Source organism: Dreissena polymorpha, chromosome 9, assembly GCF_020536995.1.
Source record: "Dreissena polymorpha isolate Duluth1 chromosome 9, UMN_Dpol_1.0, whole genome shotgun sequence".
Classification (NCBI taxonomy): Eukaryota; Metazoa; Mollusca; class Bivalvia; order Myida; family Dreissenidae; genus Dreissena; species Dreissena polymorpha.
In genome coordinates this window covers 86,341,754-86,365,489 of record NC_068363.1, presented here as the reverse complement: position 1 = coordinate 86,365,489, position 23,736 = coordinate 86,341,754, and the positions used below count along the sequence as shown (strand labels likewise).

The window sequence follows — 23,736 nt, the reverse complement described above, 5'->3', positions numbered from 1 at the left end:
CATGACATGCCGTGTACTTAATTGACTTGTTTGTTAATTGACAAAGTTTCGCCCTATATCAATGGCAACGGCGACCAAAATCTAACAGAATCGTAATTAGTGGCTGACTGGCGATACTTTTTTCCAAAAATATTGTAGATTTTCTGATATATTTTTACGTATTATAAAACATTGGAGCCGCCTGTTGTATGTTACTAACATAATTGCTAAGGTATTTCCGGATTGTAGATGTAAAGCGAGATCAGTGGGATGACGTCATGCCAATATTTCAAAACACGTTTTGTATATTATCGTTGTGAACCCACCGGTCTTTAAAGCGGGTATATACGATTTTTATATGTGTTAAATTGTAAAATATTGATACAAATATGTTATCATAACACACAATATGCAAGAAAAATGATATATTTAAAACGAATTTCATAAAATGCAGCAAATGCAAATTAGCGCCCCGAGCCGATTGTGACCAAGATAATTCGTACATATTTTCCTACAATAACCGATGCATTCGTCTTTTTAGAAAGTGTTCGTGTGTCGTATGAATCGATATCGCTGCAGGAATTTAAAATGAACCGTTAAACTAAAATTAGATTCACATCGTACATGCATTATATACATGCTGGCGATTTCGGCTGTACAGCCTTTTTCGATTTCAGAATTAAATATATGGCTAATTTCGCATTTTTCAACACATGTTCTTCTTAACTTTTATTTTAGTTTATATTGAAATATATGTATAATAAGTTTTTTACACATTTTATATTAATCACTAAATATTTGACAAGATCGTATATACCCGCTTTAATGGTAATAACGCAGCAACAACATGTAGAATGGTAATACGATATTGAGATATGTGACCAAGTCTCGAACTCAATCGATAAATCTATTGTATAGGTAAATACATGGATTTCAACGCACTCATTAGCATTTAAACATGACAAATACTGTTAATGATATCGACCAAAACTTCAGTTACCCGTCAATCAATTCAAAATACGCTTCAAGAGTAATCAGCAAATTGATGTCAGTGTGCGCACAAATCTTCACATGGGGAAGATCAACCGGTTCAACATGGATCTAAAAATACGATAATTATTGTTTTACTTGGATTGTTTGCATTTGACATTAATAGAACGTTAGATAATTTGACACTGTGTACACCACGTACTTGTTCAAATAAGTCGCGCACAACTTGGTAGCAGATTGTGTCACTCGTTCTTACTCGTTTTGTTTTATAAAGGTTATAATCACCTGAGCTTGTAATAGGTATTTTGTATATTTAACACATATTTGCCGTCTTGTGATAAATGTCAATAGATAAAAAAAATGTATTTAGAGATATACCAGTATTTATAGATATACCAGTATTAATCATTCACCATTTGTTACATAAATTCCTAAATATCTTTGAATTGCTAGTATAAAGACCAATTCATTAATTATAAAAACAAAATCTACACATGTATTGCTACTGGTTTATAAATATTACAACAAAATGAGGGTAATAATTATGCAGAGAAACCGTTTAATTCCAATTAAATTTACGGAGATCTAATACTTATGATGATTTTATTGATAAACAAGCCGATTATCATAGTATTGAATTTATAATTTTTTATTGTTTACAGTAATGGTTGCTGTACAAATAGTTGCAGAGAATTTGCAATCATGTCTGTTTAATAGTACATGTACTTATTCACTAGCGACAAGAGCAATTTCAGCTAATTGTGCTTTCTTAAGCTTTAGTTTAAAATTAAGTAAACTCAAAATAAATCACAAACACTTTTTACCACACTGTTTTTAAGGTTGATTCATGAGGCAACTTATCTGATAAACATCTTCATTTCCGAAATCAGTCGCTTGCGAGGCGCTAGACAGGAAGGCTACCGGTACCCCTCGATTTGACTAGCTGCTGGGTAGGCAACCGACCATGCCAAAATCAGCCCAGTCCGGGGGTCGAACCTTCGACCATCCGCCCTTTTAGCGACCGCTCTGACAACTAGGCCGAATAAGCGATTAGTGATGTTTCCTAGTAAATTATGCAAACGAGTCAAATTGTAAAATACATGGCATATTGGTGCACCAATTCAAGAAAAGACAATTTCAATTAACCCAGTACTTAAGATCGAAACAATCAGCATAACTATTAGCATAATTACTTATTGATATTATTTTATTTACAATAAATATGAACTCGTGCGTTGTTTTCTGACAAGTTCATTTGAAAGTGTGTTGCCGTTAATTACTAATATCAAGAGTCCTAATGGTGAAAGCATGGTATAGCATATGGTCGTTTATTCACGGTACATTTGTCAATGTCTAAGATATTTTCATATTTATGTTGGGTGAGATAAGTTTCCTTAAAGTGTTTGAAGATTCTTCGTGCAGAGATGTTTTAGTTGCAACCGAAAGATCAGTGGGTTCCGAGCATCGTCGGATACCCACGACTAATTCATTCCGTTACTCTCGATAAATGGAGAGTAGCGGAATGGGTCGAACGTGGGTATCCGACGATGGGTTCCGAGAATCCCGTAACTGATCAGTTTGACATCGCGCATTATTTTAAGGAAAAACTGAAACCTTGATATTTTTCAACGCCGTCTGTCCAGTGGTTGATTATATGAATTATATTTCCATTTAATTATTCAAGAGTTTCATTTTTGCAATTTAAAAATACATCCATGTTCAGAAATTGAGAGCATGGATAGGAATGAGTGACCATTGTGTACACACCGGTCTTTATGGGATACCAAAGGGGTCGAAACTTTAACTTCTGCTCGAGCAGAAAAAAATGCTGCTCGAGCAGCAAATTTACTGCTCGACCAGCATTTTTTCTGCTCGTGCAGAAAAATCCTGCTCGACCAGCATTTATTTTTAGATTATGGCATTAGCCAATCAGAACTCTTGTTATATTTGCCTTTTGGTGCGAAACTGGTTTGTTTGGAAAAAATGGCTGCTGCCATGATGTCGCCTTTTTCACATCTTCTGCAAGTTTATGTGACGACCTGTTTAAAGTTTAAAAATGCAAAGAAATACAATATCATGAGTATTGAAAACGCAACCAATTTGACTTTTACGCAAATTCGTCAAATTAACGATACAAAACTTCGATTAAAAATGATTTGCTCATTTTAGGTATTTTCTCTTTGGAATTATTATCGTAACGCGGTGACGCTTACATTCAGCAAACGGTCATAGTTATTCAAACGCTATGCGTTTTCAATCTGACCTAATTCGTCGCCCATTGTGCATGTATTTGTAAAGCGTCTGTACTTTCAGTTTCTATTACAATGTGAAATAAAAATAGCTAAGAGAGGTCGAAAAACGTCCGAGAATGTTGCGCCAAAATATCAGCCGATCGCAAACTTTTTTGAATCAAGAAAGCAAGAGCCAATAAGTGCCGAATCATTCGTGTTATCGATTTTGTTAGAAACTGTGTATACAGCAGTTGAGTTGACATCCAAAAAACATGATGGAAAGGCTGTGACTTAACAAACCTGTCAAAAGTATAAAAAGGCATGTCATTGGTTAGAAATTGTCGACATTTTTTAAAGTTTATATCATGGACAGTTTAAAGGATTAAAGATATTAGGAAACATCAGTTTATTAAAATTTATGATGATAGTTTACAGTTCTATTGAATCAATACAAGTGTGCAGCGTCAACGGAAGTAAATCAGCAATTATTTTAAGGTATGCATTTTTATTACTCATTTCACTCTATATGAAGAATGAAATCACCCTATTTTTCAAAATCAATGGTTGAAAACCCTATTTCCCAAATAATTATCTGGGGCACTGAGTTCTCGAGGACTTTTTTCAATTTCAATGTAAATTATTTTTCACCGAGGCCAATTAGATTGTTCAAAGCTAACAACAGGTAAAATGTGAGTTGTGTCTGAATTACAAGTTGTTTAATTTTTCATAATTGAAATGTTTACAATTTACTATTTATTGAATAACTTGGCAGTGGATAATTAAGTTCTGGGATGTTATTTTCAGCTCTGAACTGCGAAAAAATTGCATAATAATAACATTGGTGGCACTATAATGAGTTACCTTTCATCTGTCCTTCCATTTAAATGTCCCTAAAACAGACTTCCCAAACTTTGCAGAAAGAGTTTAGGCATTGTTTTACACACTCATTTTAACCATGGCATGCTATTGTACAACATGTCTTGACGGAAATAATTTTGATAAAAAATATTTGCAGGAAATAATTTTTCCATTGCGAATCGTTTGTATCTTTTTATCTTTATTCTGAAATGCCCCTCTTAAGAATAATGTCATGTATAGCTGGTTTAGAATTAAGGATGATGATATGTCCTAACAGCATTTTGTCATGTCATTTACTGTACTTCTTAACCTACATGTATTTGAATATTCAGTCCCCATATAACTACGCCCATATGTTGTGGACATTTTCATACAAGAATACAAACAGGAATATGTATTGGAGTTTGCTGTATAAATTGACAGTCAATCGGAGGGTAACAGGTTTATTTTTAACCAGATGTGAGGAACTAAACGCAATTTGCAGGGAAAAAAAATATATCCCTTAATACCACTTAAGTATATTTGCATCAAAGGAGCTCTGGTGTCGTGAGGTTGAAGAAACTAGTGTTGAATCTAAAACATTAAGCATCATGAACTCAAAAGTGAGAAGCCAAGTCAGACACCGCTAAATGTAAAAAAATCTGTCAGATGTTTGGTCTGACAGGCTAGGAAATTCTGTCAGACTGAAGGATAATTTTTGGATTCTACTTATTAGCATACCTGATAATAGCATATTTATGTTATTAGCATATAGAATGTCAAAGCACAGATTAATTCTTATATTTTAATGTATTTTTCTTCTATTAATAGCATAATTTTTAACCCCAATATTCAGAATTCACTTAAAGTCTTTATAGCATATAGAACATTCTCAGAATGCCAAGAAAATATGCTTTAAATCTGCTAAAAAATGCTCAAATGCAAATGCAAATACCTTAGAATACAATTCCATTTGATAAATAGTTATCTTAAACATCAATCATATACAATGTTGCATTTACATTTCACTTTGACGATCAATTATTAACAGATTTGACTTATTGTATGCCCCCAGTTGCTATGTTTATGCTAAAATGTGTGTTCCTGTTAATAGCATATTCCTGTTATTAGCATAATTTTTGCTGACATGGTATGCTTAGAACAGGAATCCACTGTAGCAACATATTAATCAGGTATTATGGTTTTAATCCGTGAACTATTATTTTTAATGGTGAAAGAAAATCTCCATTGCGCGTTTTCAAAAATTCCTAATCAAGCTTGGTAAAAGAACACACAGAATAGCAAATTTATTACAGCGCCAAGTTCCGGGCTAAAATGATTGATATTTTTTATATTCCGTAAAGACAAATGCCGCATCATATCCTATGGGTGATTTAAAAAATAATGAAGCCTAAATAAAACATGCATTTACTTTCATACCATTAAGCATGTTTGAGTTCTTTTTCTATCTTACAAAAGTGTTTCCATGTGATTAACTTAAATGTGAAAATTCTCAATAACTTGCTTCATTAACAAAATATATTGAACAATATCCTTAAAATTGCCGCAAGTGTACTGGTTTTGCGTGACATTTTTTGTAAAAGGCAATTTTCAATTTTATACTTCAATAAAACTTTCAGAAATATAAGGTATTGCCAGATTTGTTTGTTTTGGATTAAGCTTCAACACCTTGTTTCGGAGGTATTTTTTCTGTATTATATATGACTAAGTTACACAAAGTTAAAGCAGGTTTTCATCCGGGGATTCGAGAAAATATCATAACACATTCTATTTAAAAGGTAGATTCTAATTAGTTTGTATTATACATCAGCGGCTTGACTAGAGCCAATCAAAAGACTTGCTGGAGTCTTCAAGCCTCATTCGGTTAATTTAACTCAGCGTTCATTGCTACACTTTTGACTCATACACAAGATGGTTTGTGCTTATCGTGATTCGCGTATGCGGTAATGGATACAGTTCAGCAATGCGTCCGAGTGGACGCACATATTTCAAAACGATGCATCTATTTCGATATTAATTTGTGCGTCATAGACGCGAGACGCACATGTAGATTATACCCTGGAATAACTAAATCAACAAAAGGTTACCAGACAACAACTTTTGAATGACCCACGTACATTTGTTCAAAACACATTAAATTAAAAATTAATATTTATTATAATGTGATACATTGTAATGGTTTAATTATACTCTTAGCATTGAAGTGCAATTTTATGCCTGGGACTTCAAAAATTTAATGCTTACAAATAGCTAACATGAGAAGGCTGAACTCCAAGGTCAAAGTCGCACTTACAGGTCAATAGTCAAATATGGCTATTAACAGGTTGTGTTTGACATAAGCGTAGTTTTGCAACAAAAGTGGAATGTGGGGGCAACTGTGCCTTATGAACACGTCTTTTTTTTTTAGGTCTATCATATTTTTCTTTTACTAAGACGTTCATGCCTTCTATCAGGTAAATTTGTGTCCGTGAACTCATATGAGCTCTTAAGGGCCATCATGGCCCGCTTGTTATGTTAAATAGCTACTTTATTTCAAAAATCTGTAAAATTGATAATTTTTTAATGTGTGAAAACAACACAGACTTTAATTGGTATTAGTCTAATTAAGTATACAACAAACATTTGACATTTTGCAATACATGTATACAGGCTGTCAAGCGGTCATACTTTTTCCTACTATTTCCTACTTTTTCATCAGGATCCTACTTTTTCCTATTTTTTTACCAAATCTTCCTACTATTCCTACTTTTTCATTTTCACTGGAGAATTTTTTTTTTAAAGAGTTTATTTAGTAAACTTGCAGGATGAATAAATCTATGGCATGACTGTGTCCCTGTTAATGTGCATTCATCTAGATGAGACCTGACAACCCATGCTGACTGTCTGCTAGCACCTCTTCAGGAGCATAAATATTTATTTCTTATGTAACTTTTAAAATTATTGACAAGTTTTTTTTTGAAGTAACAATAGTGCCTTGTTTACTTCCTTAGCATTTGTACACTGCAGACTTCACTACCTTACACAGTTCCCTATGGCGCACCAAAGGGGTCGAAACTTTAACTTCTGCTCGAGCAGAAAAAATGCTGCTCGAGCAGCATTTAAGTGCTGCTCGAGCAGCATATTGCTGCTCGAGCAGCAATTTACTGGTCGAGCAGCATTTAAATGCTGCTCGAGCAGCAAAATTCCTGCTCAAGCAGCAATATGCTGCTCGAGCAGCATTTATTTTTAGAATAAGCCATTGAACCCGTCAGCCAATCAAATTTTAGCTTACAAACGGACGACATTAGCTATCTCTACGGAAACGAAATAGACCGGTGTAGCGTTAATATTGTCAGATCGTGAGATCTGACGATTTTCACAGTACCCCCGTGATATTGCTCTGATCAGTCGCCGTGAAAAATGTCAGATTGATGAAAAATAATATTTAACGCATTGTTGTTTCAATTCAACTTAATTTCGCGTTTTAACAGCTTGCAGTTATTTTCGGAAATCTTTTTTTCGGACGTTGAACCTAAACACATTGTTCACAACAAAGATATCAAAACAGTAGTTCTAACACCATGCAAACATTTGAATTTTTAAACGATTTTCGTTTTAAATGTTATATATATCGATGATGTACATGCATTACGTTGTAAAGAAATATGGTAATGCCTAATTTCCAGTCCTGAGTGTTGCAGTTTTTTAATACAAAGATACAACATTGATTTAAGAAAATATTTTCAGATTATATATATATCAATTCAGGAAAACTATTGTATTATATTTCACACAATCATAGTTACCACATGCATCATTTATTTAATATGTCAATAAGCTCGATTGGTAATTGTTGGTTCGGCTCTGGTAATGCTTTAAAGTACCCTGTGTACTCTTAAGTATACTTTAATGTACCCCGGGTACGCTAAATATACTCAAACGTACCGTTGGTCTGTCTGTCAGTGCAGTCACTCACAAACTTTTCAGTGCTTTATTTCAGAAACTCAATATAAGTTTTCAACATGAAACTTTATGGGTGTATAAATATAGCTGAGGAGAGGTGCCATGCACAAGAACCATAACCCGCCACTTTCTGATATAAGAGTTATTGCGCTTTGTTGTTTTTGTATGATGTAACTAGGGCTATATCTCAAATACTATACAAGATTTTAACATGAAACTTAATGGGTCTATAATTATCAATGCATGAGAACCATAACCGTATACTTTCTTACATAACGGTTATTGCCCTTACTTGTTATTGTCATTTAATGATGTAACTTTTCAGGGCTATATCTCATTTATAGAACCATGCATAAGAACCACAACCCTTCACTTTCTTAAATAAGAGTTATTGTCCTTTGTTGTTTTTGTATGATGTAACTTCTCAGGGCTTTATCTCAGAAACTATAAATACAAGATTTCAACATGAAATTTCATGGGTGTATAATTGTCAATGAGAATAAGTGCCATGCACAAGAAACATAACCCTAGTACATATGTACATGTCTGATGTTACTTTACAGGACTATATCACAGATACTATACACGATTTAAAGATGAAATTTAATGGATGTTAAGATATCAATGAGGAGAGGTGTCATGCACAAAATCTATAACCCTACACTTTCTTAAATAAGAGTTATTGCCAATTGTATTTTTATGTTGTTGCTTTTAAATAAGTGAGATAAGGGTACAACCCTTCAAATAAACTTTTCTGTTAGTTCTGCACCCATCAATAATCAAAATTTATTTGGCGGGGGATATCAATTTAACGAATTTGCTTATTATTAGTCTAAACGTTGAAATAGACTTAATATTTTAAGTAGCAATGAGAATATAAGACACAGCAGACTCATCAGTCATCAGTATTATGTTAGCATATCTTTAGTCGGTTACTGAACTAGGGCAAATAAAGTTGAAGTTTATCAGGTGGTCTAAAAGTCCTCACCGCCTAGCAGATAAGTCTACAAAGTATTTTAACACCGGTTCATGAACATGAAATGATAAGTCATTTACGCCATCGGGATTAATTAATTTAAGTCAATATGTTTTTGGCACAGAAGGATTTTATTAATATTTTGTTGAGTTCTCAGATTAATCGAGCCCAAAGCACTTCCTGCTACAAAAACATATTTTCGAGAAACAACACATATTGATAATATCCATTTTAATGCCGTGCGGGTCTTGACAGTGAAGTCATCGAGTCGCACAGATATGTTTGCCGCACCCCATGAATCAGAAGACTGCGTCTCACGACTAGTCTCGATAAACTGAATCATGGGCCTGTCGCAACATTGTGGGATGCTTTTTCATGACCAAACATTTGGCAGTCTGGAAATAAAGTAAAAGTCATTCATACTTAACTTAAAAAACAACATTTGTTTGCAATAAGAAAAGCATATATTCACTAGATTAAGTGTTCACAAAAAATACTATTTCTGAAAATAAAATTGCAAGAACGATAGTTTGACAGTGAAAAGTATTAATGTTTTATGCATCATAAATATACAATCACATTAAGACACTGAAAAACAACTTTTCATACAGAATTATATAATGGAGCAAAGAGAATGCTTTTTTTCATTATATGACACATTCATAAAAATTAAAATATGAGTAATCTTCTTGTTTAACCTTTTTTCAGGGTTATTTGACAAAAGTGGGACTCTATAACACAGTTTGATCCTCAGGTTATGATATTACATATGAAATATCATGTCCTTTATAAATTAAAAATAAAATGCAAGGCTCTAAAAACCAATGCACTAACAGAAAGGTACTATGATTATAATCTACATTCTCCCATTATTTTGTTGAATAAAAGTTAATGCAGATCTTTACTAAACAAACTAGAGCTTTGTCACAGACGTTACAAATACCCCCACGTGCCGCATTGACACAGACTATTTTGCATGCTGTCTTCACAAAACAAGAGAATCAAATTTATGGCGATTTTTAAGAATGATAATGCCATTATCATTTATGGCAATTTCGACCTTTGAACTCTTGAATTCTTTAGCATGACATGCAGTCCAAATTTATGGCCATTTTTTTACTTTTGAACTCCAAGTGTGACCTAGACCTTGGAGTTATCGACATAATTCTTTTGCATGACACATCGTCCAATGAAAGTGAACAAATGTACCATGTATTTTTAAAATCTCACAATAAATGACATAGTTATGGCCCGGACAAGATCATTTATGGCCAATTTTGACCTTTGAACTCACAGTGTGACCTTGACGTTACAGATATAGACGTAATTCTTTTGCGCAACACACCGTCCAATAATGGTGAACAAATGTGCCAAATGATTTTAAAATCTCACAATGAACAAAATAGTTATGGCCTGGACAAGCTCATTTATGGCCTTTTTTTACCTTTGAACTCAAAGTGTGACCTTGAACTTGGAGTTATCGACGTAATTCTTTTGCGCGACACACCGTCCAATGATGGTGAACAAATGTGCCAAATGATTTTAAAATCTCACAATGAATGACATAGTTATTGCCCAGACAAGCTCATTTATGGCCATTTTTAATCTTTGAACTGAAATGTTACCTTGACCTTCGAGATATTGAAGTAATTCTTTCGCGCGACACACCGTCCCATGATGGTGAACAAATTTGCCAAATGATTTTAAAATCTCACAATAAATGATAAAGTTATGGCCCGGACAAGCATTTGACCCTTGAACTCCAAGTGTGACCTTGTCTTGGAGATATCGACATACTTTTTTCACGCAACACACCGTCCCATGATGGTGAACAAATGTACCAAGTTATTTTAAAATCTAACGGTAAATGACATAGTTATGGTCAGGACAAACTTTCGGTTTAAAACACACTAAGTGACCCCATGACCTAGTTTTTGACCCAGCATGACCCATATTCATACTTGGCTTAAACATCATCAAGATACAACTTGTGACCACGTTTGGTGAAGATCGGATGAAATTTCGGGACAGACCGACAGACCGACCGACAGTACGACAAAGTGACTCCTATATAGAAATATGAAGCTAATTTATTACCATCAATGCAAACACTCCACAGCTGTTTCCATGGCGCTGTTTGTTGCAAGGTGGCGCTTTGAACTCTGAACTGAATTTTTCCAAGCCATCTTTCACAATTTGCGCTCGTTGACACATAAACTGGCTGCAACAAATATTTTGTTGGTAAAAATCAACAAAAATCATGTGCCTATATACTTAAGCGGTACTTTATCTATACCAAATTGTTTTGGTAATCAGTTTTCAAACATATATATATATGTGATTCTATTAACACATTATTTGAAACAGATAAGTGTGAGAGATAGGACACAATAATAAATAAGAATGAACTAAGAAAGCAAGCTTAAATTTATATATAGCCTATCATTTTTAAAGTGTTGGTGGTCATTACAAGTTAATATTTATGATAAAGATCCAAATATAGAAAACAAATAAGATTTACAAAGTTTTTTGAATATCTTGTTTGGTATATTGCCTGATGAATGATAACTGGAACTGGCCAAAAAAGCTCCCTAAATGTGACCTTTGATCTCTTGTTAACGCATGCGCTGCAGCTTCTCTACATGGAGAACATATGTGGTAAGCTATATTAACAAGAGCACCGCCTTGCGGGTGCAGACCGCTCATCTATTTTCTTTTTAAAGGTGAAGGGATTCTCATTTTCAATCACAAAGGAGGGAGGGGCGGAGTGAAGAGGGGTGTATAGTGTGGGGGTGTGGAATTTATTACATTATCTTCCAAAAATGCGAAAAAAAACGCAAAAAAAATCGGAGGGGGGTGGGTGGGGGGGGAGTGGGGGGGGATTTTTGGGTGCGATGGTTGGACGGTATTTCAAACATAAAATAATAAAAATAATTATTTGTGTTTTTTAACCGTTTCAAAAAAAATAAAATTGGGGGGGGGGGTGGGGGTAAAGTGTGAGGGTGTGGTGGTAATTTGTGAGATGATCTTAAAAAATAAAATAAAAAAAAAATAAGGGGGGGGAGGGGGGGAGGGCACAAGGGATGGTTTGGGTGGAGTCTATTGTGGTATGTCAGGTAAGAGTAGTTTTGTCAAAGTATCAATCAAATCTAATCATAAATAAAGAAGTTATGGCAATTTTAGCAAAATTTAATAATTTGACCTTGAGAGTCAAGGTCATTCAAAGGTCAAGGTAAAATTCAACTTGCCAGGTACAGTAACCTCATGATAGCATGAAAGTATTTGAAGTTTGAAAGCAATAGCCTTGATACTTAAGAAGTAAAGTGGATCGAAACACAGAATTTAACCATATAGTCAAAGTTACTAAGTCAAAAAAGGGCCATAATCCCGTAAAAATGACAACCAGAGTTATGCAACTTGTCCTTTTACTGTACCCTTATGATAGTTTGCAAGTGTTCCAAGTATGAAAGCAATATCTATGATACTTTAGGGGTAAAGTGGACCAAAACACAAAACTTAACCAAATTTTCAATTTTCTAAGTATAAAAAGGGCACATAATTCTGTCAAAATGCCAGTCAGGGTTACATTACTTTGCCTGCACAGTCCCCTTATAATAGTTAATAAGTGTTGCAAGTATGAAAGCAATAGCTTTGATACTGTAGGAATAAAGTGGACCTAAACACAAAACTTAACCAAATTTTCAATTTTCTAAGTATAAAAAGGGCACATAATTCTGTCAAAATGCACGCCAGAGTTATCTAACTTTGCCTGCCCAGTCCCCTCATGATAGTAAGTAAGTGTACCAAGTTTGAATGCCATAGCATTGATACTTTCTGAGAAAAGCGGACCTAAACGCAAAACTTAACCAAAATTTTCAATTTTCTAAGTATAAAAAGGGCACATAATTCTGTCAAAATGCACGCCAGAGTTATCTAACTTTGCCTGCCCAGTCCCCTCATGATAGTTAGTAAGTGTACCAAGTTTGAATGCAATAGCATTGATACTTTCTGAGAAAAGTGGACCTAAACGCAAAACTTAACCGGACGCCGACGCCAACGCCGACGCCAAGGTGATGACAATAGCTCATAATTTTTTTTCAAAAAATAGATGAGCTAAAAATGGCATATTCAATTATCGAATCACAGTTTGGATAAGCTCAGAGACACACATTAAATGCACATACACCAACTGCTACTGTGACTGCTATATCAAGCAGGTAAGACAAAAAATGAATTACAGCTTTGAACCTTACCAGAACAAATCGAACAAGGCCTTGTTGTTACCACCCAACGAGTCGTAAATGGTTACAGTCCTGGACATAACACTTGCAACCAGCAAAACCCAGTGATTGTTGCCTTTACATTGTGGCAGCATAAGTAGATCATACATATTGAAGTCCACCTACAAAATGTGAAATTATAATGTACCTTAAAAAATGTATACATTACTAAACAGTGAGAAATTTGCTCAAATTGCTTCAAAGAAGTATAGTGGCATGCTAAAATCAAGTACAGTTTAAGTTAACAATAAAACAAAAGATTGTCAGGCAATATGGTACTCCTGGAACAACTTTGTATAGGTCATTTGCAAAGAACATGTAGAATTTATGAAGAACCACCACTTTTACATAAAAATTCATGTTATGTAAAACGAAGACTTTGGCATTCATATCTCACAGACAAATCAAGTCATTACCACTGCCACCTTCATCAACATAATTATTGGACACATATAGAACTACTATATCTTACTACATACAAAATGTGGTAGCCCTAGATCCTAGAGTTAAGGACAAGAATTTTTTTAAAGTTTTCACAAAATAAGCAAGCAAGAAGTGTATATAATGTTCAATTGTGTGACCCGCGGGTCAGGGTCAAATTTGACCCAAAGGGCATAATTTGAACAAACTTGGTAGACGACAATAAGATGTTACTGCAAACCAAATTTGTTAGCCATAGTCCGAATGGTTTTCAACAAGATTTTTTTTTTCACAAAATAGGCGCTTTATTCAATTTTGTGACCCCCCCCCGGGCAGGGTCAAAGTTTACCCCAGAGGCATAATTTGAACAAACTTGGTAGAGGACTATAAGATGTCACTTCATACCAAATTTGGTAGCCCTAGGCCCAATGGTTATGAACAAGAATGATTTTTAAAGTTTACCCTAAATTAGCCATTTATAAGCATATGTTCAATGTGTGGTCCTCGGGGCAGTTTTAAATTTGACTCCAGGGGCATAATTTGAACAAACTAAGAAGAGAACTAATACATGTCAATACATACCAAATTTGGTAGCACTATGCCATACAGTTATGAACAAGTAGATTTTTTAAGTTTTCACAAAATAGGCCTCATATAAGCATATGTTCAATTTTGTGACCCTCGGGGCAGGGTCAAACTTGACCCCAGGGACATAATTTGAGCAAACTTGGTAGAGGACAATAAGATGTCACTACATACCAAATTTGGTAGCCCTAACCCCAACGGTAATGGACAAAAAGATCTGTAAAGTTTTCACAAAATAGCCCCTTTATAAGCATATGTTAAATTTTGTGACCCTCGGGGCAGTTTCAAATTTGACCCCAGGAGCATAATTTGAACAAATTTGGTAGAGGGCTATTAGATGTCTCTACATAGCAAATTTGAAAGCCCCATGCCCATATGGTAATGGATGAGAAGATTTTGAAAGATTTCACAAAATAGGCCTTATATAAGCATATGTTCAATTTTGTAACCCCAGAGCAGGGTCAAATTTGACCCCAGGCGCATAATTTGAACAAATTTGAAAAAGGTTCATCCAAGGAACATTACTGAGAAATTTAATCAGAATTGGACCAGTAGTTTAGGAGAAGAAGATGTTTAAAGGAAAAGTTAATGCACGGACGCACGCACGCAGGCACGGACGGACGCACGCATGGCGGACACAGGACCATGACATAAGCCCCGCTGGCCTTTGGCCACTGGAGCTAAAAATCAATTAAGGAAGGGAGGGAGCACCCCTCCCTAACCCAACCATAAAGGCCCCTGGGCATCTGAAATATGATCACAAGCACTAATAATCATATTATAATGCTAAAACCCGGTCACCACTGTCGATAAATTGGAAATTGTTATGACTGTGAGATATAATGTAAACATTTGCATACAGATCAATCTTTTTTCTTCAAGCCAAACACAAAATAACAATGCAAAATTAAAGTTTTAAAGGTTTTCAATGGGTACAAATAGGGTATTTATCTGGACATTGGAAAAGTTGAAATACATGAAAATATCATCAAACAACTTAAATGTATTTCATTGTCAATTATGTTTTTCTTGATTTTTCTCCAAACTTTACACAAATATGGGTGATTTCAAAACTAAGTAGAAATGGCGTGGCAGAGGCCGACGTGTATCCCCACGTCGCATGTTTGACCCAGGGGTGCCCCAGGGTGGGTAATGGGGCTATGCATAGTTGAGATTGAACGTATTGTCATAAGAGAAGTTCGGTATCAATTAGATGTGAATCACTGTAGAAATGAAGAAATAATAGTAAAAGGCAATTTTGGGTGGGCGTGGCCTATGTGGGCCGGGTGCCCCAGGGTTGGTAATGGGGCCATGCATAATTGAGATTAACCATAATGCCATAAGAGAGGCTCAGTATCAATTTGAAGTGAATCTGTGTAGAAATGAAGAAATTATAGTAAAAGGCAATTTTGGGTGGGCGTGGTCTATGTGGGCGTGGCCAATGTGGGCGGGGTACCCCAGGGTTGGTAATGAAGCCATGCATAGTTGAAATTATCCGTATTGCGATAAGAGAGGTTCAGTATCAATTTGAAGACATTCGGTGTAGTCTCCGGTGCACTCAAAATGTGCAGCTCCATGAGATACACATGCATGCCAAATATCAAGTTGCTATCTTGAATATTGCAAAAGTTATGACCAAGGTTAAAGTTTTGGGACACACACACACACACACACACACACACATACAATGACAGACAGGCCAAAAACAATATACTCCCGATCTTTCGATCCGGGGGCATAAAAATGAGTAAAAATCTCTTACCCGGCCCCACCTCAACCCACATAACTTTTGACCCAGGGGTCAGATCAAAATTCCAAATAGTGCAGGGTCGCACATATGCTCATAGCTACCATGTGTGTAAGTTTCAAGGTTCTAGTGCTTATAGTGTAGGAGGAGAAAGTGGCCAGGACGGACAGATGGACGGACGGAAGACGGAGATAACTACAATATCCCCACTTTTTCTCCGAAAAGCGTGGGGATAATGAAGCCTAAATGAAAATTTTTCTCAAATTTTAGATGTTAAGTTATGGCAACAGTTTTGTTTGTATTGCATAGGGAAAGGGTTCAAGTTTTATAAATGAGTAGGGCCGTTCTGTCAGATGTAATCACTTTTTCACCACAAAAGATGTTAACCAAATGTTTTTGAATTTTTTTTTATAAATGTACATGTCTTTTGCACTTAATAAAATCCCATTAAAACATGTCATCAATATTTTGTGTGTTTTGTCAACATGCAGTATGTTCTTAAGCAAAATATAAATACAAAATCGGAAGTGTTCTAAAAAAAAATATGGAAAAAATTGAAATGTTCATGTTTTAAACACATATTTTTCAAAACTATACTCCTAAAAGTTTTTTTCCTGGCCTCAAAGCAGTGTATCTTAAAGTAAAAACTCAGATTTATCAAAATATAGGATGGCCTTCAAATATATGTGAAGTTTCTTTTTTATTATATAAGAAAATCTGCAAAAACTAGCTTTTGCCAAATTTGTATACAATTTTCAAACATTTGTACACTTAATTGGGACACTTACATGACTTTTGTATACAAGTTAAATAAGCAAACCATTCAACATATATAAATACTTTTTTAATTTTTATTACATTTGACTACTGGTATACAAATTAATGTTTCCCCAAATAATGTTCTGTGCTAGAAGGTCCGCTTGATGATTTAAGGTTGATGTTTAGAGATTTAAGATTATTTGTACTTGACAACTTTAGTTTTCATTTATTCTAAGAAATACCCATACAGTCAGTAATATAGAATACAAATTAAATTGGCATAAAATATTCTGATAAAATTATAAGATAAGTTACAGGGAACTTGAATTGTTTGCTGAAAGGATCTAGCATGATTTTAGGCCAAATCTGTACACTTGGGACATTTTCAAAATGGATTTTTGTGGCCCTTAGTATGTTTATAACCGATGGGATATCAGAGGCATAAGGAATCTCCATAATTATGCAGTGTGTCATAGATCTGTATTTCCCATAAAAAACACATATATTTCACAAATTGTAGATACATTTGACCTGGTTTTCAATATATTTCACATAGTTGTATATATTTGACTTTGGTTTCATAATTTATCTTGTTCTATATAATAAAGATCTATTTGACATTGCTCTCTATATGCTGGAGATCTATATGCTGGGCATTTTTCTCTATACAAATGGATAGCATACCTTGTTCTCTAAATATCAAATGATGTTCTCTACATATTAAACATTGTTCTCTATGGCATTGAGCTTGATCTTTAAATATAAGACATTATGCCTCTTCTATATGTTTGAATTTGATATCTATATATAAGACATTGCTCTCTATACTTGAAGTTGATCTAATATTGTGTTCTCTATATATTGGACGCTTTTCTATAAATATTGAACATGGTTCTGTATACAAAATACATGTTTATATTTTTTAATAATATTTGACCTCGTTTTCTATATAAATATGTGTCTTGTTCTGATAAAACTGGGCTAAATTCATGTGCGTAAAGTGTCGTCCCAGATAAGCCTGTGCAGTCCGCACCGGCTTATCAGTGACGACACTTTCCGCTTAAACTTCATTTTCGGTAAGAAGGGACTTCCTTCAAACTAAAAATACCATAAAAGCGGAAAGTCTCGTCCCTGATATGCCTGTGCAGTCTACACAGGCTAATCAGGGACGAGACTTTCCGCACATGAATTAAGCCCAGTTTTCTCAAAACAAGAAACATAATATTCACTGTTCTATATTTAGACCTCGCTCTCTATATATTAAACATTATATTCTCTATATATTGGACCTTGTTCTTTATAAATTAGACCTTGTTCTTTTTATACTTTATACATTAAACACGATGTCCTCTTACTTGACCTTCCTCTGTAATACAATATATCCTCTATATATTTTGGTAATGTGTCATTAAAAATGAATGAAATAAAAATAAGTGCTGTACCGTTGTTTATCGAAGGTTTTAACATGGTTTTTAGTTTAGATGTGTAGGAATTGTACCACAAGGGTGACAGTCTGCATGGTTTAATTATAAGTGTCTGAAAGACTTTGTCATCCATCATATTTGACATTTGACCATGTTCAACTTTTATTTTGGCTTTTTTTTCCAGTTGCTTTTGAATGCTTTATTAAATCAAAATTTAATCATTAATTCTGCTATAATGTAAGTTTGTTTTCACTTTCTGGAGGTTTATAAGACAAACATTTATTTTATGTCCCAAGTGTACATGTACAACATTTAATAACCAACTTCAGGCTAACATTGAAGATTATCGGAGAAACATTTTGATTAAAATTGACATTAATTTGAGAAGAGGAAATGTATTTTTGTTATAATGTTATGGTAAAGTCAAATATACTTCCCACACATTATCATTTATATGCTTATATTTTTCTTCTGAAGACAAAATATGGAGACATACCCATATAGTAAGAGTAGTTCACCCCCAGAGTGAAGAAACCACCTTTTTCTCTTGGAGATTACACCCTTCTGTGTACTTCTTTCCAGAAAATTAGTGCCTTTGTTTATTTTTTTAAAGCTATAACCTGTCCATCAAACATGATAAAAATTTCGTACACTTGGGACAATACGATATTTGTCTTGCAAAAAAAGTTCACAAGGTTTTGGCATCAAATTTTCTGTACATCTAGTGATAAGCATTAATGGTTTGAAGAAAATGATGTAAAACCTTGAAAATTCTATCTTATGAAAAATTTAAAATTACTTTCTTGCAAAATGTACACTTGGGACAGGGACAAATTTTGACCACATTTAGTATTCAGCCGTTCAAAATTTACATGAACAAATAATTGTATAAATACCTGTACAAATGTGTAAAAAAAAACATGTGACAGGTTAAAAGGACACTTTTTGCCTATAAATATTGAAGCACTTTATGATGCCACCTCTTAATATACGTGAAGAGAGTTGAAAATTGTGGCACAAAATTGACAAGAACATCATTGCTTTGAACACTTGCTACAAGAGATATCAACCTAAGTTATAAGAAGCATTGTTTTATTTTTCTTAAAGCATATGCATTTTTATATTCATTAAATGATGGCAATACCTAATATTTCTGAAAGTTTTATTGAAGTATAGAATTGAAAATTGCCTTTTACAAAAAATGTCACGCAAAACCAGTACACTTGGGGCAATTTTAAGGATATTTTTCAATATATTTTGTTAATGAAGCAAGTTATTGAGAAGAATTTTCACATTTAAGTTAATCACATGGAAACACTTCTGTAAGATAGAAAAAGAACTCAAACATGCTTAATGGTAAGAAAATAAATGCATGTTTTATTTAGGCTTCATTCTTTTTTAAATCACCCATAGGATATGATGCGGCATTTGTCTTTACGGTATATAAAAAATCAATCAGTTTTACCCGGAAGTTGGCGCTGTAATAAATTTGTTATTCTTTGTGTTCTTTTACCAAGCTTGATTAGGAATTTTTGAAAACGCGCCATGGAGATTTTCTTTCACCATTAAAAATAATAGTTCACGGATTCAAACCATAATTCCTGATTTATATGTTGCTACAGTGGATTCCTGTTCTTAGCAAACCATGTCAGCAAAAATTATGCTAATAACAGGAATATGCTATTAACCGGAACACACATTTTAGCATAAATATAGCAACTGGGGGCATACAATAAGTCAAATCTGTTAATAATTGATCGTCAAAGTGAAATTTAAATTCAACATTGTATATGATTGATGTTTAAGATAACTATTCATCAAATAGAATTGTATTCTAAGGTGTTTGCATTAGCATTTGAGCATATTTTTGCAGATTTAAAGCATATTTTCTTGGCATTCTGAGAATGTTATATGCTATAAAGACTTTAAGTGAATTCTGAATATTGGGGTTAAAAATTATGCTATTAATAGAAGAAAAATACATTAAAATTTAAGAATTAATCTGTGCTTTGACATTCTATATGCTAATAACAGAAATATGCTATTATCAGGTATGCTAATAAGTGGAATCCAGAAATTATCCTTCAGTCTGACAGAATTTTGTAGCCTATCAGACCAAACATCTGACAGATTATTTTACATTTTGCGGTGTCTGACTTGGCTTCTCACTTTTGAGTCCATGATGCTAAATGTTTTAGATTCAACACTAGTTTCCTCAACCTCACGACACCAGAGCTCCTGTGATGCAAATATACTTAAGTGGTATAAAGAGATATTTTTTTCCCTGCAAATTGCGTTGAGTTCCTCACTTCTGGTTAAAAACAAACCTGTTACCCTCCAATTGACTGTCAATTTAAACAGCAAACTCCAATACATATTCCTGTTTGTATTCTTGTATGAAAATGTCCACAACATATGGGCGTAGTTATATGGGGACTGAATATTCAAATACATGTAGGTTAAGAAGAACAGTAAATGACATGACAAAATGCTGTTAGGACATATCATCATCCTTAATTCTAAACCAGCTATACATGACATTATTCTTAAGAGGGGCATTTCAGAATAAAGATAAAAAGATACAAACGCTTCGCAATGGAAATATTATTTCCTGCAAATATTTTTTATCGAAATTATTTCTGTCAAGACATGTTGTACAATAGCATGCCATGGTTAAAATGAGTGTGTAATACAATGCCTAAACTCTTTCTGCAAAGTTTGGGAAGTCTGCTTTAGGGACATTTAAATGGAAGGACAGATGAAAGGTAACTCATTATAGTGCCACCAATGTAATTATTATGCAATTTTTTCGCAGTTCAGAGCTGAAAATAACATCCCAGAACTTAATTATGCACTGCCAAGTTATTCAATAAATAGTAAATTGTAAACATTTCAATTATGAAAAATTAAACAACTTGTAATTCAGACACAACTCACATTTTACCTGTTGTTAGCTTTGAACAAGCTAATTGGCCTCGGTGAAAAATAATTTACATTGAAATTGAGAAAAGTCCTTGAGAACTCAGTGCCCCAGATAATTATTTGGGAAATAGGGTTTTCAACCATTGATTTTGAAAAATAGGGTGATTCCATTCTTCATGTAGAGTGAAATGAGTAATAAAAATGCATACCTTAAAATAATTGCTGATTTACTTTCGTTGACGCTGCACACTTGTATTGATTCAATAGAACTGTAAACTATCATCATAAATTTTAATAAACTGATGTTTCCTAATATCTTTAATCCTTGAAACTGTCCATGATATCAACTTTAAAAAATGTTGACAATTTCTAACCAATGACATGCCTTTTTATACTTTTGACAGGTTTCTTAAGTCACAGACTTTCCATCATGTTTTTTGGATGTCAACTCAACTGCTGTATATACAGTTTCTAACAAAATCGATAACACGAATGATTCGGCACTTATTGGCTCTTGCTTTCTTGATTCGAAAAAGTTTGCGACGGCTGATATTTTGGCGCAACAATCTCGGACGCCTTTTGACCTCTATCTGCTATTTTTATTTTGCATCGTAATAGAATCTGAAAGTACAGACGCTTAACAAAAACATGCACAATGAGCGACGAATTAGGTCAGATTGAAAACGCATAGCGTTTGAATAACTATGACCGTTTGCTGAGCTTGCTGAATGTAAGCGTCACCGCGTTACGATAATAATTCCAAAGAGAAAATACCTAAAATGAGCAAAGCATTTTTAATCGAAGTTTTGTATCGTTAATTTGACGAATTTGCGTAAAAGTCAAATTCATTGCGTTTTCAATACTCATGATATTGTATTTCTTTGCATTTTTAAACATTTTAATAGGGTGAAAGACGCAGATACGCAGCTTATCTGGGGCACTGAGAACTGGTTAACAGACATGATATTTTGCCTTTTTGGATAATTGTAAAAGTTAGAATAGCAGATATACATGTATGGGGAGAACGAGAAACGTAAACAATGTTAACCAGAAAGGCACAATCACAGGCAATCGGCACATGTGTCGGAAGCAATTATTAAGAATCATTAAGAAAGTAAATCGATAGAAACAGAGAACCTACACTTGCGCACCCTTTGAGCCATTCTTATCAGTCATCGTCGTGATTTTCGCAAAAGTTTTAACAGCCGTTAGACATTTATGATCGATTTTCTTATGAAGCGAATGGCAACAATTTTTCGAACGACTAGTTTGCAGCCAAAATATAAAGCACTTACCGCGTGTCAATGTTAAACTTTAAGCAGGTCGTCACATAAACTTGCAGAAGATGTGAAAAAGGCACCATCATGGCGGCAGCCATTTTTTCCAAACAAACCAGTTTCGCACCAAACGGCAAATATAACAAGAGTTCTGATTGGCTAATGCCATAATCTAAAAATAAATGCTGGTCGAGCAGGATTTTTCTGCTCGAGCAGAAAAAATGCTGGTCGAGCAGTAAATTTGCTGCTCGAGCAGCATTTTGCTGGTCGAGCAGCATTTAAATGCTGCTCGAGCAGCATTTTTTTCTGCTCGAGCAGAAGTTAAAGTTTCGACCCCTTTGGTATCCCATAGTTCCCAGTGATGCAAGAGCTGAGGGAACCCATTGTTTATTCCAGTTTTATTTTGTTTCCATTGACAACAATTTGACCAAACCTTTTGCATGTTTACATGATATTGCTGTTTAAAATGTAGAGATATAGAGATACATGTATTGTATGAGTGGTTATGTAATATGGAATTTATTACAAAAGTTATTGGAAAAAAGATAAAACTGATGCTTTGCCGAGTTTTCATCATTTACAAATATAATGTAATAAATTCTGTATTACATGACAACGGATATGATGTTCTATTGATATCATAGGTACATCATGTTTAGTAATTAAAGATAAATGCACAGAGCCTAAATGCCCTGATACATTTTTATGCTCCCGGTAGGGTGGCATACTGCAGTTGTACTGTCAGTCCGTTTGTCTGTCTGTCTGTGTGTGTGTGTCCGTCCGAAAACTTTAATATGGGCCATAACTTTTGCAATATTGAAGATAGCAACTTGATATTTGGCATGCATGTGTATCTCATGAAGCTGCACATTTTGAGTGGTGAAAGGTGAAGGTCATCCTTCAAGGTCAAAAGTTAAAAAATACAATCCAAGGGAAGTAATAAGCTTTAAAAGGGAGATAATTTCTAAACCTGCCAAATGATATATTGAAATTTTATTTCAAAGCTGCGCAATAGTGGGCAGGTCGGGCTACCGTAACCTCGTGAAGAGGCCAGTAGGACCTGTAAATAAACTCTGAAACACACACGGGCATTGTGTTTCGGACAAACACAATTCTTGTCTAATGATGCCATAGCTAGTGAGGTAACTTCAAGGTGTTAAAGCGAAGTATTAAAATTATTAAACGGCATTATTACACTCCCGCAAAGTCATCAATAATGTAAAAGCCATTATTTGAAACTGGAATAAACAATGTAGTGCAACTGTTTCATTGCCCAATCAATGCTGTCATAAAAGATGTCAGGTGATAAGGTCCTAACTCCAGTTGCATAATCTGCTCTGCAATGA

General features: G+C 34.4%; 2 protein-coding genes and 1 long non-coding RNA gene across 7 annotated transcripts in view; 1 reads left to right on the top strand and 2 right to left on the bottom strand.

The window, feature by feature from the left end:
* The window catches only part of LOC127843628 (paraplegin-like), a 298,425-nt gene that overhangs the window by 141,572 nt on the left and 133,117 nt on the right, over nt 1-23,736 (bottom strand). The gene's annotated exons all lie outside the window — the stretch shown is intronic.
* The window catches only part of LOC127843626 (5-oxoprolinase-like), a 298,491-nt gene that overhangs the window by 207,794 nt on the left and 66,961 nt on the right, over nt 1-23,736 (top strand). The gene's annotated exons all lie outside the window — the stretch shown is intronic.
* LOC127843643 (uncharacterized) lies at nt 8,078-22,627 on the bottom strand. Its single transcript, XR_008032256.1, has 4 exons — nt 22,409-22,627; nt 13,230-13,378; nt 11,074-11,197; nt 8,078-9,371 (listed from the first exon to the last, which is right to left on the bottom strand). It is a non-coding gene; the product is annotated as an uncharacterized LOC127843643 (long non-coding RNA).